Source organism: Pholcus phalangioides, unplaced genomic scaffold (genome assembly GCF_987345545.1).
Source record: "Pholcus phalangioides strain wild (caught in Gottingen) unplaced genomic scaffold, Ppha-v1.0 ptg000172l_1, whole genome shotgun sequence".
Classification (NCBI taxonomy): domain Eukaryota; kingdom Metazoa; phylum Arthropoda; class Arachnida; order Araneae; family Pholcidae; genus Pholcus; species Pholcus phalangioides.
In genome coordinates, this window is record NW_028301637.1 from 2,179,005 (window position 1) to 2,199,860 (window position 20,856).

The window sequence follows — 20,856 nt, forward strand, 5'->3', positions numbered from 1 at the left end:
CACAACGAACGGTTGTTGTTCATATTCCTCCCTCGCAACCTGTTCCGGAATTCCAGCATTCGATGAAAGCGGTGGAATGCTTTCTTCCATCTGATTTTCAGAGACAGGCAGAAATAGTGAGGATATTTCACTTACTTGGTCGTCGGAGCTGTCCCTTGGGATGGCACGAAGAAAATCCCAAAGCTGACCAGCCTTTCCATTAGACGACATCTCTCTTTGAGCACGAAGGATAATGTCTTCTATATTCATGGATGGTCCCGACACTTCGAATAAGCTGGAGTCGGTGCCCGGTGCCTCCAACAGGCTTGAGCAATCACCCTCGTACTCAGAACTGTTAGGGCTCAAGGAGATGTTGACGGCCTCCTCACGAGCCTCTTCACCAGACGCCTTCTGCTCAGGTGGTACGGCGTCATCCTCCTCCACATTCCTTGTGCGGAATCTCTTCCAGCGCATCAACATAGATGTCACGAATGCTATTGCGCAAATTTTCGCCATCTTCTCTCTCTCTCTTTTCGTTAATACGAATCCACCGATAACGTGGTGGAGAATTAAAAGGGTCGACTCCCGGCCGCAAAACGAATAAACGATGAATCGTGTAAACGTGACACAGCGAGGAGCCGAGGACGCGCGCGCGAAACGCAAGTCCTTATATACCCATCGAGATGAAAAATTTCCCAGAAATTTTTGGAAAATTCCTAGAATCGTATAAAAATTTTGTATAACATTCCCCTGTACGACAGGTTCGAAAAATTTCCTGGAATTCCAGAAAATTTCCGGGATATTTTTGGACCCGACCAAGAATGGTTGCAGCTGACGATTCGACGGTTCAGTAATCGAACCTGTAGACCCGGCTGTTCATATTGTTATTATTATTATTTTTTTTCATCAATAAGTAGGGGACGTCCTCGGCTGTAAAAGTATATCACGACGTTGAAGATGCAGCGCCATCTATCGATCATAACTGTGGAATGCTACGGTTCCAATGCAGACAGTCCATGTAATTGAAATTACGTTCTCGCAGATGCGCGAATTCATACAGTTACTTTCAGATACGAAATAAATTTATCTCATCGAGAGTCTCTGAGTGCATTTAAAGTCCACCACCAACTTGGACGGGAAAAGCGATGACTGGCGAGAAGAGCTTCAAATCACAAATGCTTCATTTCAGAACCTTAATGTTTTCACAGTTTTGTACAGTGCTTGCAGAGCATCTGATCTCTTGAATGATATGAAAAATAAAACTCGTATGGTAAGCAGTTTCTTGGGATTGGATCGGCAAAGAAAACACGTTCAATAAACCTCCAGATGAAAACACTAGCATCAAACATATCAGATATCAGTTTGCATGTCAAAGTGTTGTAACCTGGGGGTAGCGGCTGCCAACACAACATTCAAAAAGGGCAGCCGTACCAAAAAAAAAGAAAGAAAAAAAAATAAGAGAAGCGAAACCGCAGTTTCGCCCCCCGTCAACGCCCAAGAAAGTTTCACTTTGCTTTGGCAAGTTAGAACTAACAAAAGAAAAACTCGAAGAACTCAAGAAAACATTTTTTGTTAGTTTTTTTTTTTAAGTTTTTTTTGTTTTTTTGTTTTTAATATATTTTTTTTTTTTTTGCGTTTTTTTTTTCTCATCTGCGACTTGACGGTGATTTCGCCAAGTCTACATCGATTCAGAACCAGTTTCTGAAGTACCCAATTCAACGCAATGCCAAACTCGGTTTAAAATCCGCAAAACTGTCGCATGTTGGCACGCGCTAGCTTCCTCACTCGGCGCATGTTCTCTGGGACTGGAGTCGAGGCGCGAATTGGGGCAGATCTTCTTCTCCTGCGTGGCACTTCAATCGCTCGAGGAGCAATAACATCTAAATAGCTTCCTCCCAAGAAGTCCAACGTTGGAGATGTTGGTTGGATATTTCCAACGCAACAATAACTCGGTTCAGAAGAAATGTAGCTTCCTCCTAACGAGTAGTGTAGGGTCGGACTTGTAGAACGAAGGCGGCCAGCACATTCGAATGTTTGGTCACCGAAAAAGAACCTCTCGAAAGAGCTTTCGTCGTCGTCGTCGTCCTCCTCCTCCTCCTCTCCAACGTGCGCCACAACGAACGGTTGTTGTTCATATTCCTCCCTCGCAACCTGTTCCGGAATTCCAGCATTCGATGAAAGCGGTGGAATGCTTTCTTCCATCTGATTTTCAGAGACAGGCAGAAATAGTGAGGATATTTCACTTACTTGGTCGTCGGAGCTGTCCCTTGGGATGGCACGAAGAAAATCCCAAAGCTGACCAGCCTTTCCATTAGACGACATCTCTCTTTGAGCACGAAGGATAATGTCTTCTATATTCATGGATGGTCCCGACACTTCGAATAAGCTGGAGTCGGTGCCCGGTGCCTCCAACAGGCTTGAGCAATCACCCTCGTACTCAGAACTGTTAGGGCTCAAGGAGATGTTGACGGCCTCCTCACGAGCCTCTTCACCAGACGCCTTCTGCTCAGGTGGTACGGCGTCATCCTCCTCCACATTCCTTGTGCGGAATCTCTTCCAGCGCATCAACATAGATGTCACGAATGCTATTGCGCAAATTTTCGCCATCTTCTCTCTCTCTCTTTTCGTTAATACGAATCCACCGATAACGTGGTGGAGAATTAAAAGGGTCGACTCCCGGCCGCAAAACGAATAAACGATGAATCGTGTAAACGTGACACAGCGAGGAGCCGAGGACGCGCGCGCGAAACGCAAGTCCTTATATACCCATCGAGATGAAAAATTTCCCAGAAATTTTTGGAAAATTCCTAGAATCGTATAAAAATTTTGTATAACATTCCCCTGTACGACAGGTTCGAAAAATTTCCTGGAATTCCAGAAAATTTCCGGGATATTTTTGGACCCGACCAAGAATGGTTGCAGCTGACGATTCGACGGTTCAGTAATCGAACCTGTAGACCCGGCTGTTCATATTGTTATTATTATTATTTTTTTTCATCAATAAGTAGGGGACGTCCTCGGCTGTAAAAGTATATCACGACGTTGAAGATGCAGCGCCATCTATCGATCATAACTGTGGAATGCTACGGTTCCAATGCAGACAGTCCATGTAATTGAAATTACGTTCTCGCAGATGCGCGAATTCATACAGTTACTTTCAGATACGAAATAAATTTATCTCATCGAGAGTCTCTGAGTGCATTTAAAGTCCACCACCAACTTGGACGGCAAAAGCGATGACTGGCGAGAAGAGCTTCAAATCACAAATGCTTCATTTCAGAACCTTAATGTTTTCACAGTTTTGTACAGTGCTTGCAGAGCATCTGATCTCTTGAATGATATGAAAAATAAAACTCGTATGGTAAGCAGTTTCTTGGGATTGGATCGGCAAAGAAAACACGTTCAATAAACCTCCAGATGAAAACACTAGCATCAACAATATCATATATCAGTTTGCATGTCAAAGTGTTGTAACCTGGGGGTAGCGGCTGCCAACACAACATTCAAAAAGGGCAGCCGTACCAAAAAAAAAGAAAGAAAAAAAAAATAAGAGAAGCGAAACCGCAGTTTCGCCCCCCGTCAACGCCCAAGAAAGTTTCACTTTGCTTTGGCAAGTTAGAACTAACAAAAGAAAAACTCGAAGAACTCAAGAAAACATTTTTTGTTAGTTTTTTTTTTTAAGTTTTTTTTGTTTTTTTGTTTTTATTATTATTTTTTTTTTTTTTGCGTTTTTTTTTTTCTCATCTGCGACTTGACGGTGATTTCGCCAAGTCTACATCGATTCAGAACCAGTTTCTGAAGTACCCAATTCAACGCAATGCCAAACTCGGTTTAAAATCCGCAAAACTGTCGCATGTTGGCACGCGCTAGCTTCCTCACTCGGCGCATGTTCTCTGGGACTGGAGTCGAGGCGCGAATTGGGGCAGATCTTCTTCTCCTGCGTGGCACTTCAAACGCTCGAGGAGCAATAACATCTAAATAGCTTCCTCCCAAGAAGTCCAACGTTGGAGATGTTGGTTGGATATTTCCAACGCAACAATAACTCGGTTCAGAAGAAATGTAGCTTCCTCCTAACGAGTAGTGTAGGGTCGGACTTGTAGGACGAAGGCGGCCAGCACATTCGAATGTTTGGTCACCGAAAAAGAACCTCTCGAAAGAGCTTTCGTCGTCGTCGTCGTCCTCCTCCTCCTCCTCTCCAACGTGCGCCACAACGAACGGTTGTTGTTCATATTCCTCCCTCGCAACCTGTTCCGGAATTCCAGCATTCGATGAAAGCGGTGGAATGCTTTCTTCCATCTGATTTTCAGAGACAGGCAGAAATAGTGAGGATATTTCACTTACTTGGTCGTCGGAGCTGTCCCTTGGGATGGCACGAAGAAAATCCCAAAGCTGACCAGCCTTTCCATTAGACGACATCTCTCTTTGAGCACGAAGGATAATGTCTTCTATATTCATGGATGGTCCCGACACTTCGAATAAGCTGGAGTCGGTGCCCGGTGCCTCCAACAGGCTTGAGCAATCACCCTCGTACTCAGAACTGTTAGGGCTCAAGGAGATGTTGACGGCCTCCTCACGAGCCTCTTCACCAGACGCCTTCTGCTCAGGTGGTACGGCGTCATCCTCCTCCACATTCCTTGTGCGGAATCTCTTCCAGCGCATCAACATAGATGTCACGAATGCTATTGCGCAAATTTTCGCCATCTTCTCTCTCTCTCTTTTCGTTAATACGAATCCACCGATAACGTGGTGGTGAATTAAAAGGGTCGACTCCCGGCCGCAAAACGAATAAACGATGAATCGTGTAAACGTGACACAGCGAGGAGCCGAGGACGCGCGCGCGAAACGCAAGTCCTTATATACCCATCGAGATGAAAAATTTCCCAGAAATTTTTGGAAAATTCCTAGAATCGTATAAAAATTTTGTATAACATTCCCCTGTACGACAGGTTCGAAAAATTTCCTGGAATTCCAGAAAATTTCCGGGATATTTTTGGACCCGACCAAGAATGGTTGCAGCTGACGATTCGACGGTTCAGTAATCGAACCTGTAGACCCGGCTGTTCATATTGTTATTATTATTTTTTTTTTCATCAATAAGTAGGGGACGTCCTCGGCTATAAAATATATCACGACGTTGAAGATGCAGCGCAATCTATCGATCATAACTGTGGAATGCTACGGTTCCAATGCAGACAGTCCATGTAATTGAAATTACGTTCTCGCAGATGCGCGAATTCATACAGTTACTTTCAGATACGAAATAAATTTATCTCATCGAGAGTCTCTGAGTGCATCTAAAGTCCACCACCAACTTGGACGGGAAAAGCGATGACTGGCGAGAAGAGCTTCAAATCACAAATGCTTCATTTCAGAACCTTAATGTTTTCACAGTTTTGTACAGTGCTTGCAGAGCATCTGATCTCTTGAATGATATGAAAAATAAAACTCGTATGGTAAGCAGTTTCTTGGGATTGGATCGGCAAAGAAAACACGTTCAATAAACCTCCAGATGAAAACACTAGCATCAAACATATCAGATATCAGTTTGCATGTCAAAGTGTTGTAACCTGGGGGTAGCGGCTGCCAACACAACATTCAAAAAGGGCAGCCGTACCAAAAAAAAAGAAAGAAAAAAAAATAAGAGAAGCGAAACCGCAGTTTCGCCCCCCGTCAACGCCCAAGAAAGTTTCACTTTGCTTTGGCAAGTTAGAACTAACAAAAGAAAAACTCGAAGAACTCAAGAAAACATTTTTTGTTAGTTTTTTTTTTTAAGTTTTTTTTGTTTTTTTGTTTTTAATATATTTTTTTTTTTTGCGTTTTTTTTTTCTCATCTGCGACTTGACGGTGATTTCGCCAAGTCTACATCGATTCAGAACCAGTTTCTGAAGTGCCCAATTCAACGCAATGCCAAACTCGGTTTAAAATCCGCAAAACTGTCGCATGTTGGCACGCGCTAGCTTCCTCACTCGGCGCATGTTCTCTGGGACTGGAGTCGAGGCGCGAATTGGGGCAGATCTTCTTCTCCTGCGTGGCACTTCAATCGCTCGAGGAGCAATAACATCTAAATAGCTTCCTCCCAAGAAGTCCAACGTTGGAGATGTTGGTTGGATATTTCCAACGCAACAATAACTCGGTTCAGAAGAAATGTAGCTTCCTCCTAACGAGTAGTGTAGGGTCGGACTTGTAGAACGAAGGCGGCCAGCACATTCGAATGTTTGGTCACCGAAAAAGAACCTCTCGAAAGAGCTTTCGTCGTCGTCGTCGTCCTCCTCCTCCTCCTCTCCAACGTGCGCCACAACGAACGGTTGTTGTTCATATTCCTCCCTCGCAACCTGTTCCGGAATTCCAGCATTCGATGAAAGCGGTGGAATGCTTTCTTCCATCTGATTTTCAGAGACAGGCAGAAATAGTGAGGATATTTCACTTACTTCGTCGTCGGAGCTGTCCCTTGGGATGGCACGAAGAAAATCCCAAAGCTGACCAGCCTTTCCATTAGACGACATCTCTCTTTGAGCACGAAGGATAATGTCTTCTATATTCATGGATGGTCCCGACACTTCGAATAAGCTGGAGTCGGTGCCCGGTGCCTCCAACAGGCTTGAGCAATCACCCTCGTACTCAGAACTGTTAGGGCTCAAGGAGATGTTGACGGCCTCCTCACGAGCCTCTTCACCAGACGCCTTCTGCTCGGGTGGTACGGCGTCATCCTCCTCCACATTCCTTGTGCGGAATCTCTTCCAGCGCATCAACATAGATGTCACGAATGCTATTGCGCAAATTTTCGCCATCTTCTCTCTCTCTCTTTTCGTTAATACGAATCCACCGATAACGTGGTGGAGAATTAAAAGGGTCGACTCCCGGCCGCAAAACGAATAAACGATGAATCGTGTAAACGTGACACAGCGAGGAGCCGAGGACGCGCGCGCGAAACGCAAGTCCTTATATACCCATCGAGATGAAAAATTTCCCAGAAATTTTTGGAAAATTCCTAGAATCGTATAAAAATTTTGTATAACATTCCCCTGTACGACAGGTTCGAAAAATTTCCTGGAATTCCAGAAAATTTCCGGGATATTTTTGGACCCGACCAAGAATGGTTGCAGCTGACGATTCGACGGTTCAGTAATCGAACCTGTAGACCCGGCTGTTCATATTGTTATTATTATTTTTTTTTTCATCAATAAGTAGGGGACGTCCTCGGCTATAAAAGTATATCACGACGTTGAAGATGCAGCGCAATCTATCGATCATAACTGTGGAATGCTACGGTTCCAATGCAGACAGTCCATGTAATTGAAATTACGTTCTCGCAGATGCGCGAATTCATACAGTTACTTTCAGATACGAAATAAATTTATCTCATCGAGAGTCTCTGAGTGCATTTAAAGTCCACCACCAACTTGGACGGGAAAAGCGATGACTGGCGAGAAGAGCTTCAAATCACAAATGCTTCATTTCAGAACCTTAATGTTTTCACAGTTTTGTACAGTGCTTGCAGAGCATCTGATCTCTTGAATGATATGAAAAATAAAACTCGTATGGTAAGCAGTTTCTTGGGATTGGATCGGCAAAGAAAACACGTTCAATAAACCTCCAGATGAAAACACTAGCATCAAACATATCAGATATCAGTTTGCATGTCAAAGTGTTGTAACCTGGGGGTAGCGGCTGCCAACACAACATTCAAAAAGGGCAGCCGTACCAAAAAAAAAGAAAGAAAAAAAAATAAGAGAAGCGAAACCGCAGTTTCGCCCCCCGTCAACGCCCAAGAAAGTTTCACTTTGCTTTGGCAAGTTAGAACTAACAAAAGAAAAACTCGAAGAACTCAAGAAAACATTTTTTGTTAGTTTTTTTTTTTAAGTTTTTTTTGTTTTTTTGTTTTTAATATATTTTTTTTTTTTTGCGTTTTTTTTTTCTCATCTGCGACTTGACGGTGATTTCGCCAAGTCTACATCGATTCAGAACCAGTTTCTGAAGTACCCAATTCAACGCAATGCCAAACTCGGTTTAAAATCCGCAAAACTGTCGCATGTTGGCACGCGCTAGCTTCCTCACTCGGCGCATGTTCTCTGGGACTGGAGTCGAGGCGCGAATTGGGGCAGATCTTCTTCTCCTGCGTGGCACTTCAATCGCTCGAGGAGCAATAACATCTAAATAGCTTCCTCCCAAGAAGTCCAACGTTGGAGATGTTGGTTGGATATTTCCAACGCAACAATAACTCGGTTCAGAAGAAATGTAGCTTCCTCCTAACGAGTAGTGTAGGGTCGGACTTGTAGAACGAAGGCGGCCAGCACATTCGAATGTTTGGTCACCGAAAAAGAACCTCTCGAAAGAGCTTTCGTCGTCGTCGTCGTCCTCCTCCTCCTCCTCTCCAACGTGCGCCACAACGAACGGTTGTTGTTCATATTCCTCCCTCGCAACCTGTTCCGGAATTCCAGCATTCGATGAAAGCGGTGGAATGCTTTCTTCCATCTGATTTTCAGAGACAGGCAGAAATAGTGAGGATATTTCACTTACTTCGTCGTCGGAGCTGTCCCTTGGGATGGCACGAAGAAAATCCCAAAGCTGACCAGCCTTTCCATTAGACGACATCTCTCTTTGAGCACGAAGGATAATGTCTTCTATATTCATGGATGGTCCCGACACTTCGAATAAGCTGGAGTCGGTGCCCGGTGCCTCCAACAGGCTTGAGCAATCACCCTCGTACTCAGAACTGTTAGGGCTCAAGGAGATGTTGACGGCCTCCTCACGAGCCTCTTCACCAGACGCCTTCTGCTCGGGTGGTACGGCGTCATCCTCCTCCACATTCCTTGTGCGGAATCTCTTCCAGCGCATCAACATAGATGTCACGAATGCTATTGCGCAAATTTTCGCCATCTTCTCTCTCTCTCTTTTCGTTAATACGAATCCACCGATAACGTGGTGGAGAATTAAAAGGGTCGACTCCCGGCCGCAAAACGAATAAACGATGAATCGTGTAAACGTGACACAGCGAGGAGCCGAGGACGCGCGCGCGAAACGCAAGTCCTTATATACCCATCGAGATGAAAAATTTCCCAGAAATTTTTGGAAAATTCCTAGAATCGTATAAAAATTTTGTATAACATTCCCCTGTACGACAGGTTCGAAAAATTTCCTGGAATTCCAGAAAATTTCCGGGATATTTTTGGACCCGACCAAGAATGGTTGCAGCTGACGATTCGACGGTTCAGTAATCGAACCTGTAGACCCGGCTGTTCATATTGTTATTATTATTATTTTTTTCATCAATAAGTAGGGGACGTCCTCGGCTGTAAAAGTATATCACGACGTTGAAGATGCAGCGCCATCTATCGATCATAACTGTGGAATGCTACGGTTCCAATGCAGACAGTCCATGTAATTGAAATTACGTTCTCGCAGATGCGCGAATTCATACAGTTACTTTCAGATACGAAATAAATTTATCTCATCGAGAGTCTCTGAGTGCATTTAAAGTCCACCACCAACTTGGACGGGAAAAGCGATGACTGGCGAGAAGAGCTTCAAATCACAAATGCTTCATTTCAGAACCTTAATGTTTTCACAGTTTTGTACAGTGCTTGCAGAGCATCTGATCTCTTGAATGATATGAAAAATAAAACTCGTATGGTAAGCAGTTTCTTGGGATTGGATCGGCAAAGAAAAGACGTTCAATAAACCTCCAGATGAAAACACTAGCATCAAACATATCAGATATCAGTTTGCATGTCAAAGTGTTGTAACCTGGGGGTAGCGGCTGCCAACACAACATTCAAAAAGGGCAGCCGTACCAAAAAAAAAGAAAGAAAAAAAAATAGGAGAAGCGAAACCGCAGTTTCGCCCCCCGTCAACGCCCAAGAAAGTTTCACTTTGCTTTGGCAAGTTAGAACTAACAAAAGAAAAACTCGAAGAACTCAAGAAAACATTTTTTGTTAGTTTTTTTTTTTAAGTTTTTTTTGTTTTTTTGTTTTTAATATATTTTTTTTTTTTTTGCGTTTTTTTTGTCTCATCTGCGACTTGACGGTGATTTCGCCAAGTCTACATCGATTCAGAACCAGTTTCTGAAGTACCCAATTCAACGCAATGCCAAACTCGGTTTAAAATCCGCAAAACTGTCGCATGTTGGCACGCGCTAGCTTCCTCACTCGGCGCATGTTCTCTGGGACTGGAGTCGAGGCGCGAATTGGGGCAGATCTTCTTCTCCTGCGTGGCACTTCAATCGCTCGAGGAGCAATAACATCTAAATAGCTTCCTCCCAAGAAGTCCAACGTTGGAGATGTTGGTTGGATATTTCCAACGCAACAATAACTCGGTTCAGAAGAAATGTAGCTTCCTCCTAACGAGTAGTGTAGGGTCGGACTTGTAGGACGAAGGCGGCCAGCACATTCGAATGTTTGGTCACCGAAAAAGAACCTCTCGAAAGAGCTTTCGTCGTCGTCGTCGTCCTCCTCCTCCTCCTCTCCAACGTGCGCCACAACGAACGGTTGTTGTTCATATTCCTCCCTCGCAACCTGTTCCGGAATTCCAGCATTCGATGAAAGCGGTGGAATGCTTTCTTCCATCTGATTTTCAGAGACAGGCAGAAATAGTGAGGATATTTCACTTACTTCGTCGTCGGAGCTGTCCCTTGGGATGGCACGAAGAAAATCCCAAAGCTGACCAGCCTTTCCATTAGACGACATCTCTCTTTGAGCACGAAGGATAATGTCTTCTATATTCATGGATGGTCCCGACACTTCGAATAAGCTGGAGTCGGTGCCCGGTGCCTCCAACAGGCTTGAGCAATCACCCTCGTACTCAGAACTGTTAGGGCTCAAGGAGATGTTGACGGCCTCCTCACGAGCCTCTTCACCAGACGCCTTCTGCTCAGGTGGTACGGCGTCATCCTCCTCCACATTCCTTGTGCGGAATCTCTTCCAGCGCATCAACATAGATGTCACGAATGCTATTGCGCAAATTTTCGCCATCTTCTCTCTCTCTCTTTTCGTTAATACGAATCCACCGATAACGTGGTGGAGAATTAAAAGGGTCGACTCCCGGCCGCAAAACGAATAAACGATGAATCGTGTAAACGTGACACAGCGAGGAGCCGAGGACGCGCGCGCGAAACGCAAGTCCTTATATACCCATCGAGATGAAAAATTTCCCAGAAATTTTTGGAAAATTCCTAGAATCGTATAAAAATTTTGTATAACATTCCCCTGTACGACAGGTTCGAAAAATTTCCTGGAATTCCAGAAAATTTCCGGGATATTTTTGGACCCGACCAAGAATGGTTGCAGCTGACGATTCGACGGTTCAGTAATCGAACCTGTAGACCCGGCTGTTCATATTGTTATTATTATTTTTTTTTCATCAATAAGTAGGGGACGTCCTCGGCTGTAAAAGTATATCACGACGTTGAAGATGCAGCGCCATCTATCGATCATAACTGTGGAATGCTACGGTTCCAATGCAGACAGTCCATGTAATTGAAATTACGTTCTCGCAGATGCGCGAATTCATACAGTTACTTTCAGATACGAAATAAATTTATCTCATCGAGAGTCTCTGAGTGCATTTAAAGTCCACCACCAACTTGGACGGGAAAAGCGATGACTGGCGAGAAGAGCTTCAAATCACAAATGCTTCATTTCAGAACCTTAATGTTTTCACAGTTTTGTACAGTGCTTGCAGAGCATCTGATCTCTTGAATGATATGAAAAATAAAACTCGTATGGTAAGCAGTTTCTTGGGATTGGATCGGCAAAGAAAACACGTTCAATAAACCTCCAGATGAAAACACTAGCATCAAACATATCATATATCAGTTTGCATGTCAAAGTGTTGTAACCTGGGGGTAGCGGCTGCCAACACAACATTCAAAAAGGGCAGCCGTACCAAAAAAAAAAGAAAGAAAAAAAAATAGGAGAAGCGAAACCGCAGTTTCGCCCCCCCGTCAACGCCCAAGAAAGTTTCACTTTGCTTTGGCAAGTTAGAACTAACAAAAGAAAAACTCGAAGAACTCAAGAAAACATTTTTTGTTAGTTTTTTTTTTAAATTTTTTTTTGTTTTTTTGTTTTTAATTTTTTTTTTTTTTTTTTTTTTTGCGTTTTTTTTTTCTCATCTGCGACTTGACGGTGATTTCGCCAAGTCTACATCGATTCAGAACCAGTTTCTGAAGTACCCAATTCAACGCAATGCCAAACTCGGTTTAAAATCCGCAAAACTGTCGCATGTTGGCACGCGCTAGCTTCCTCACTCGGCGCATGTTCTCTGGGACTGGAGTCGAGGCGCGAATTGGGGCAGATCTTCTTCTCCTGCGTGGCACTTCAATCGCTCGAGGAGCAATAACATCTAAATAGCTTCCTCCCAAGAAGTCCAACGTTGGAGATGTTGGTTGGATATTTCCAACGCAACAATAACTCGGTTCAGAAGAAATGTAGCTTCCTCCTAACGAGTAGTGTAGGGTCGGACTTGTAGGACGAAGGCGGCCAGCACATTCGAATGTTTGGTCACCGAAAAAGAACCTCTCGAAAGAGCTTTCGTCGTCGTCGTCGTCCTCCTCCTCCTCCTCTCCAACGTGCGCCACAACGAACGGTTGTTGTTCATATTCCTCCCTCGCAACCTGTTCCGGAATTCCAGCATTCGATGAAAGCGGTGGAATGCTTTCTTCCATCTGATTTTCAGAGACAGGCAGAAATAGTGAGGATATTTCACTTACTTGGTCGTCGGAGCTGTCCCTTGGGATGGCACGAAGAAAATCCCAAAGCTGACCAGCCTTTCCATTAGACGACATCTCTCTTTGAGCACGAAGGATAATGTCTTCTATATTCATGGATGGTCCCGACACTTCGAATAAGCTGGAGTCGGTGCCCGGTGCCTCCAACAGGCTTGAGCAATCACCCTCGTACTCAGAACTGTTAGGGCTCAAGGAGATGTTGACGGCCTCCTCACGAGCCTCTTCACCAGACGCCTTCTGCTCAGGTGGTACGGCGTCATCCTCCTCCACATTCCTTGTGCGGAATCTCTTCCAGCGCATCAACATAGATGTCACGAATGCTATTGCGCAAATTTTCGCCATCTTCTCTCTCTCTCTTTTCGTTAATACGAATCCACCGATAACGTGGTGGAGAATTAAAAGGGTCGACTCCCGGCCGCAAAACGAATAAACGATGAATCGTGTAAACGTGACACAGCGAGGAGCCGAGGACGCGCGCGCGAAACGCAAGTCCTTATATACCCATCGAGATGAAAAATTTCCCAGAAATTTTTGGAAAATTCCTAGAATCGTATAAAAATTTTGTATAACATTCCCCTGTACGACAGGTTCGAAAAATTTCCTGGAATTCCAGAAAATTTCCGGGATATTTTTGGACCCGACCAAGAATGGTTGCAGCTGACGATTCGACGGTTCAGTAATCGAACCTGTAGACCCGGCTGTTCATATTGTTATTATTTTTTTTTTTTTCATCAATAAGTAGGGGACGTCCTCGGCTGTAAAAGTATATCACGACGTTGAAGATGCAGCGCCATCTATCGATCATAACTGTGGAATGCTACGGTTCCAATGCAGACAGTCCATGTAATTGAAATTACGTTCTCGCAGATGCGCGAATTCATACAGTTACTTTCAGATACGAAATAAATTTATCTCATCGAGAGTCTCTGAGTGCATTTAAAGTCCACCACCAACTTGGACGGGAAAAGCGATGACTGGCGAGAAGAGCTTCAAATCACAAATGCTTCATTTCAGAACCTTAATGTTTTCACAGTTTTGTACAGTGCTTGCAGAGCATCTGATCTCTTGAATGATATGAAAAATAAAACTCGTATGGTAAGCAGTTTCTTGGGATTGGATCGGCAAAGAAAAGACGTTCAATAAACCTCCAGATGAAAACACTAGCATCAAACATATCAGATATCAGTTTGCATGTCAAAGTGTTGTAACCTGGGGGTAGCGGCTGCCAACACAACATTCAAAAAGGGCAGCCGTACCAAAAAAAAAGAAAGAAAAAAAAATAGGAGAAGCGAAACCGCAGTTTCGCCCCCCGTCAACGCCCAAGAAAGTTTCACTTTGCTTTGGCAAGTTAGAACTAACAAAAGAAAAACTCGAAGAACTCAAGAAAACATTTTTTGTTAGTTTTTTTTTTTAAGTTTTTTTTGTTTTTTTGTTTTTAATTTTTTTTTTTGCGTTTTTTTTGCGTTTTTTTTTTTCTCATCTGCGACTTGACGGTGATTTCGCCAAGTCTACATCGATTCAGAACCAGTTTCTGAAGTACCCAATTCAACGCAATGCCAAACTCGGTTTAAAATCCGCAAAACTGTCGCATGTTGGCACGCGCTAGCTTCCTCACTCGGCGCATGTTCTCTGGGACTGGAGTCGAGGCGCGAATTGGGGCAGATCTTCTTCTCCTGCGTGGCACTTCAATCGCTCGAGGAGCAATAACATCTAAATAGCTTCCTCCCAAGAAGTCCAACGTTGGAGATGTTGGTTGGATATTTCCAACGCAACAATAACTCGGTTCAGAAGAAATGTAGCTTCCTCCTAACGAGTAGTGTAGGGTCGGACTTGTAGGACGAAGGCGGCCAGCACATTCGAATGTTTGGTCACCGAAAAAGAACCTCTCGAAAGAGCTTTCGTCGTCGTCGTCGTCCTCCTCCTCCTCCTCTCCAACGTGCGCCACAACGAACGGTTGTTGTTCATATTCCTCCCTCGCAACCTGTTCCGGAATTCCAGCATTCGATGAAAGCGGTGGAATGCTTTCTTCCATCTGATTTTCAGAGACAGGCAGAAATAGTGAGGATATTTCACTTACTTGGTCGTCGGAGCTGTCCCTTGGGATGGCACGAAGAAAATCCCAAAGCTGACCAGCCTTTCCATTAGACGACATCTCTCTTTGAGCACGAAGGATAATGTCTTCTATATTCATGGATGGTCCCGACACTTCGAATAAGCTGGAGTCGGTGCCCGGTGCCTCCAACAGGCTTGAGCAATCACCCTCGTACTCAGAACTGTTAGGGCTCAAGGAGATGTTGACGGCCTCCTCACGAGCCTCTTCACCAGACGCCTTCTGCTCAGGTGGTACGGCGTCATCCTCCTCCACATTCCTTGTGCGGAATCTCTTCCAGCGCATCAACATAGATGTCACGAATGCTATTGCGCAAATTTTCGCCATCTTCTCTCTCTCTCTTTTCGTTAATACGAATCCACCGATAACGTGGTGGAGAATTAAAAGGGTCGACTCCCGGCCGCAAAACGAATAAACGATGAATCGTGTAAACGTGACACAGCGAGGAGCCGAGGACGCGCGCGCGAAACGCAAGTCCTTATATACCCATCGAGATGAAAAATTTCCCAGAAATTTTTGGAAAATTCCTAGAATCGTATAAAAATTTTGTATAACATTCCCCTGTACGACAGGTTCGAAAAATTTCCTGGAATTCCAGAAAATTTCCGGGATATTTTTGGACCCGACCAAGAATGGTTGCAGCTGACGATTCGACGGTTCAGTAATCGAACCTGTAGACCCGGCTGTTCATATTGTTATTATTTTTTTTTTTTTCATCAATAAGTAGGGGACGTCCTCGGCTGTAAAAGTATATCACGACGTTGAAGATGCAGCGCCATCTATCGATCATAACTGTGGAATGCTACGGTTCCAATGCAGACAGTCCATGTAATTGAAATTACGTTCTCGCAGATGCGCGAATTCATACAGTTACTTTCAGATACGAAATAAATTTATCTCATCGAGAGTCTCTGAGTGCATTTAAAGTCCACCACCAACTTGGACGGGAAAAGCGATGACTGGCGAGAAGAGCTTCAAATCACAAATGCTTCATTTCAGAACCTTAATGTTTTCACAGTTTTGTACAGTGCTTGCAGAGCATCTGCTCTCTTGAATGATATGAAAAATAAAACTCGTATGGTAAGCAGTTTCTTGGGATTGGATCGGCAAAGAAAAGACGTTCAATAAACCTCCAGATGAAAACACTAGCATCAAACATATCAGATATCAGTTTGCATGTCAAAGTGTTGTAACCTGGGGGTAGCGGCTGCCAACACAACATTCAAAAAGGGCAGCCGTACCAAAAAAAAAGAAAGAAAAAAAAATAGGAGAAGCGAAACCGCAGTTTCGCCCCCCGTCAACGCCCAAGAAAGTTTCACTTTGCTTTGGCAAGTTAGAACTAACAAAAGAAAAACTCGAAGAACTCACGAAAACATTTTTTGTTAGTTTTTTTTTTTAAGTTTGTTTTGTTTTTTTGTTTTTAATTTTTTTTTTTTTTTTGCGTTTTTTTTTTCTCATCTGCGACTTGACGGTGATTTCGCCAAGTCTACATCGATTCAGAACCAGTTTCTGAAGTACCCAATTCAACGCAATGCCAAACTCGGTTTAAAATCCGCAAAACTGTCGCATGTTGGCACGCGCTAGCTTCCTCACTCGGCGCATGTTCTCTGGGACTGGAGTCGAGGCGCGAATTGGGGCAGATCTTCTTCTCCTGCGTGGCACTTCAATCGCTCGAGGAGCATTAACATCTAAATAGCTTCCTCCCAAGAAGTCCAACGTTGGAGATGTTGGTTGGATATTTCCAACGCAACAATAACTCGGTTCAGAAGAAATGTAGCTTCCTCCTAACGAGTAGTGTAGGGTCGGACTTGTAGGACGAAGGCGGCCAGCACATTCGAATGTTTGGTCACCGAAAAAGAACCTCTCGAAAGAGCTTTCGTCGTCGTCGTCGTCCTCCTCCTCCTCCTCTCCAACGTGCGCCACAACGAACGGTTGTTGTTCATATTCCTCCCTCGCAACCTGTTCCGGAATTCCAGCATTCGATGAAAGCGGTGGAATGCTTTCTTCCATCTGATTTTCAGAGACAGGCAGAAATAGTGAGGATATTTCACTTACTTGGTCGTCGGAGCTGTCCCTTGGGATGGCACGAAGAAAATCCCAAAGCTGACCAGCCTTTCCATTAGACGACATCTCTCTTTGAGCACGAAGGATAATGTCTTCTATATTCATGGATGGTCCCGACACTTCGAATAAGCTGGAGTCGGTGCCCGGTGCCTCCAACAGGCTTGAGCAATCACCCTCGTACTCAGAACTGTTAGGGCTCAAGGAGATGTTGACGGCCTCCTCACGAGCCTCTTCACCAGACGCCTTCTGCTCAGGTGGTACGGCGTCATCCTCCTCCACATTCCTTGTGCGGAATCTCTTCCAGCGCATCAACATAGATGTCACGAATGCTATTGCGCAAATTTTCGCCATCTTCTCTCTCTCTCTTTTCGTTAATACGAATCCACCGATAACGTGGTGGAGAATTAAAAGGGTCGACTCCCGGCCGCAAAACGAATAAACGATGAATCGTGTAAACGTGACACAGCGAGGAGCCGAGGACGCGCGCGCGAAACGCAAGTCCTTATATACCCATCGAGATGAAAAATTTCCCAGAAATTTTTGGAAAATTCCTAGAATCGTATAAAAATTTTGTATAACATTCCCCTGTACGACAGGTTCGAAAAATTTCCTGGAATTCCAGAAAATTTCCGGGATATTTTTGGACCCGACCAAGAATGGTTGCAGCTGACGATTCGACGGTTCAGTAATCGAACCTGTAGACCCGGCTGTTCATATTGTTATTATTTTTTTTTTTTTCATCAATAAGTAGGGGACGTCCTCGGCTGTAAAAGTATATCACGACGTTGAAGATGCAGCGCCATCTATCGATCATAACTGTGGAATGCTACGGTTCCAATGCAGACAGTCCATGTAATTGAAATTACGTTCTCGCAGATGCGCGAATTCATACAGTTACTTTCAGATACGAAATAAATTTATCTCATCGAGAGTCTCTGAGTGCATTTAAAGTCCACCACCAACTTGGACGGGAAAAGCGATGACTGGCGAGAAGAGCTTCAAATCACAAATGCTTCATTTCAGAACCTTAATGTTTTCACAGTTTTGTACAGTGCTTGCAGAGCATCTGCTCTCTTGAATGATATGAAAAATAAAACTCGTATGGTAAGCAGTTTCTTGGGATTGGATCGGCAAAGAAAAGACGTTCAATAAACCTCCAGATGAAAACACTAGCATCAAACATATCAGATATCAGTTTGCATGTCAAAGTGTTGTAACCTGGGGGTAGCGGCTGCCAACACAACATTCAAAAAGGGCAGCCGTACCAAAAAAAAAAGAAAGAAAAAAAAAATAGGAGAAGCGAAACCGCAGTTTCGCCCCCCGTCAACGCCCAAGAAAGTTTCACTTTGCTTTGGCAAGTTAGAACTAACAAAAGAAAAACTCGAAGAACTCACGAAAACATTTTTTGTTAGTTTTTTTTTTTAAGTTTGTTTTGTTTTTTTGTTTTTAATTTTTTTTTTTTTTTGCGTTTTTTTTTTCTCATCTGCGACTTGACGGTGATTTCGCCAAGTCTACATCGATTCAGAACCAGTTTCTGAAGTACCCAATTCAACGCAATGCCAAACTCGGTTTAAAATCCGCAAAACTGTCGCATGTTGGCACGCGCTAGCTTCCTCACTCGGCGCATGTTCTCTGGGACTGGAGTCGAGGCGCGAATTGGGGCAGATCTTCTTCTCCTGCGTGGCACTTCAATCGCTCGAGGAGCAATAACATCTAAATAGCTTCCTCCCAAGAAGTCCAACGTTGGAGATGTTGGTTGGATATTTCCAACGCAACAATAACTCGGTTCAGAAGAAATGTAGCTTCCTCCTAACGAGTAGTGTAGGGTCGGACTTGTAGGACGAAGGCGGCCAGCACATTCGAATGTTTGGTCACCGAAAAAGAACCTCTCGAAAGAGCTTTCGTCGTCGTCGTCGTCCTCCTCCTCCTCCTCTCCAACGTGCGCCACAACGAACGGTTGTTGTTCATATTCCTCCCTCGCAACCTGTTCCGGAATTCCAGCATTCGATGAAAGCGGTGGAATGCTTTCTTCCATCTGATTTTCAGAGACAGGCAGAAATAGTGAGGATATTTCACTTACTTGGTCGTCGGAGCTGTCCCTTGGGATGGCACGAAGAAAATCCCAAAGCTGACCAGCCTTTCCATTAGACGACATCTCTCTTTGAGCACGAAGGATAATGTCTTCTATATTCATGGATGGTCCCGACACTTCGAATAAGCTGGAGTCGGTGCCCGGTGCCTCCAACAGGCTTGAGCAATCACCCTCGTACTCAGAACTGTTAGGGCTCAAGGAGATGTTGACGGCCTCCTCACGAGCCTCTTCACCAGACGCCTTCTGCTCAGGTGGTACGGCGTCATCCTCCTCCACATTCCTTGTGCGGAATCTCTTCCAGCGCATCAACATAGATGTCACGAATGCTATTGCGCAAATTTTCGCCATCTTCTCTCTCTCTCTTTTCGTTAATACGAATCCACCGATAACGTGGTGGAGAATTAAAAGGGTCGACTCCCGGCCGCAAAACGAATAAACGATGAATCGTGTAAACGTGACACAGCGAGGAGCCGAGGACGCGCGCGCGAAACGCAAGTCCTTATATACCCATCGAGATGAAAAATTTCCCAGAAATTTTTGGAAAATTCCTAGAATCGTATAAAAATTTTGTATAACATTCCCCTGTACGACAGGTTCGAAAAATTTCCTGGAATTCCAGAAAATTTCCGGGATATTTTTGGACCCGACCAAGAATGGTTGCAGCTGACGATTCGACGGTTCAGTAATCGAACCTGTAGACCCGGCTGTTCATATTGTTATTATTATTTTTTTTTTCATCAATAAGTAGGGGACGTCCTCGGCTGTAAAAGTATATCACGACGTTGAAGATGCAGCGCCATCTATCGATCATAACTGTGGAATGCTACGGTTCCAATGCAGACAGTCCATGTAATTGAAATTACGTTCTCGCAGATGCGCGAATTCATACAGTTACTTTCAGATACGAAATAAATTTATCTCATCGAGAGTCTCTGAGTGCATTTAAAGTCCACCACCAACTTGGACGGGAAAAGCGATGACTGGCGAGAAGAGCTTCAAATCACAAATGCTTCATTTCAGAACCTTAATGTTTTCACAGTTTTGTACAGTGCTTGCAGAGCATCTGCTCTCTTGAATGATATGAAAAATAAAACTCGTATGGTAAGCAGTTTCTTGGGATTGGATCGGCAAAGAAAAGACGTTCAATAAACCTCCAGATGAAAACACTAGCATCAAACATATCAGATATCAGTTTGCATGTCAAAGTGTTGTAACCTGGGGGTAGCGGCTGCCAACACAACATTCAAAAAGGGCAGCCGTACCAAAAAAAAAGAAAGAAAAAAAAATAGGAGAAGCGAAACCGCAGTTTCGCCCCCCGTCAACGCCCAAGAAAGTTTCACTTTGCTTTGGCAAGTTAGAACTAACAAAAGAAAAACTCGAAGAACTCACGAAAACATTTTTTGTTAGTTTTTTTTTTTAAGTTTGTTTTGTTTTTTTGTTTTTAATTTTTTTTTTTTTTTGCGTTTTTTTTTTCTCATCTGCGACTTGACGGTGATTTCGCCAAGTCTACATCGATTCAGAACCAGTTTCTGAAGTACCCAATTCAACGCAATGCCAAACTCGGTTTAAAATCCGCAAAACTGTCGCATGTTGGCACGCGCTAGCTTCCTCACTCGGCGCATGTTCTCTGGGACTGGAGTCGAGGCGCGAATTGGGGCAGATCTTCTTCTCCTGCGTGGCACTTCAATCGCTCGAGGAGCAATAACATCTAAATAGCTTCCTCCCAAGAAGTCCAACGTTGGAGATGTTGGTTGGATATTTCCAACGCAACAATAACTCGGTTCAGAAGAAATGTAGCTTCCTCCTAACGAGTAGTGTAGGGTCGGACTTGTAGGACGAAGGCGGCCAGCACATTCGAATGTTTGGTCACCGAAAAAGAACCTCTCGAAA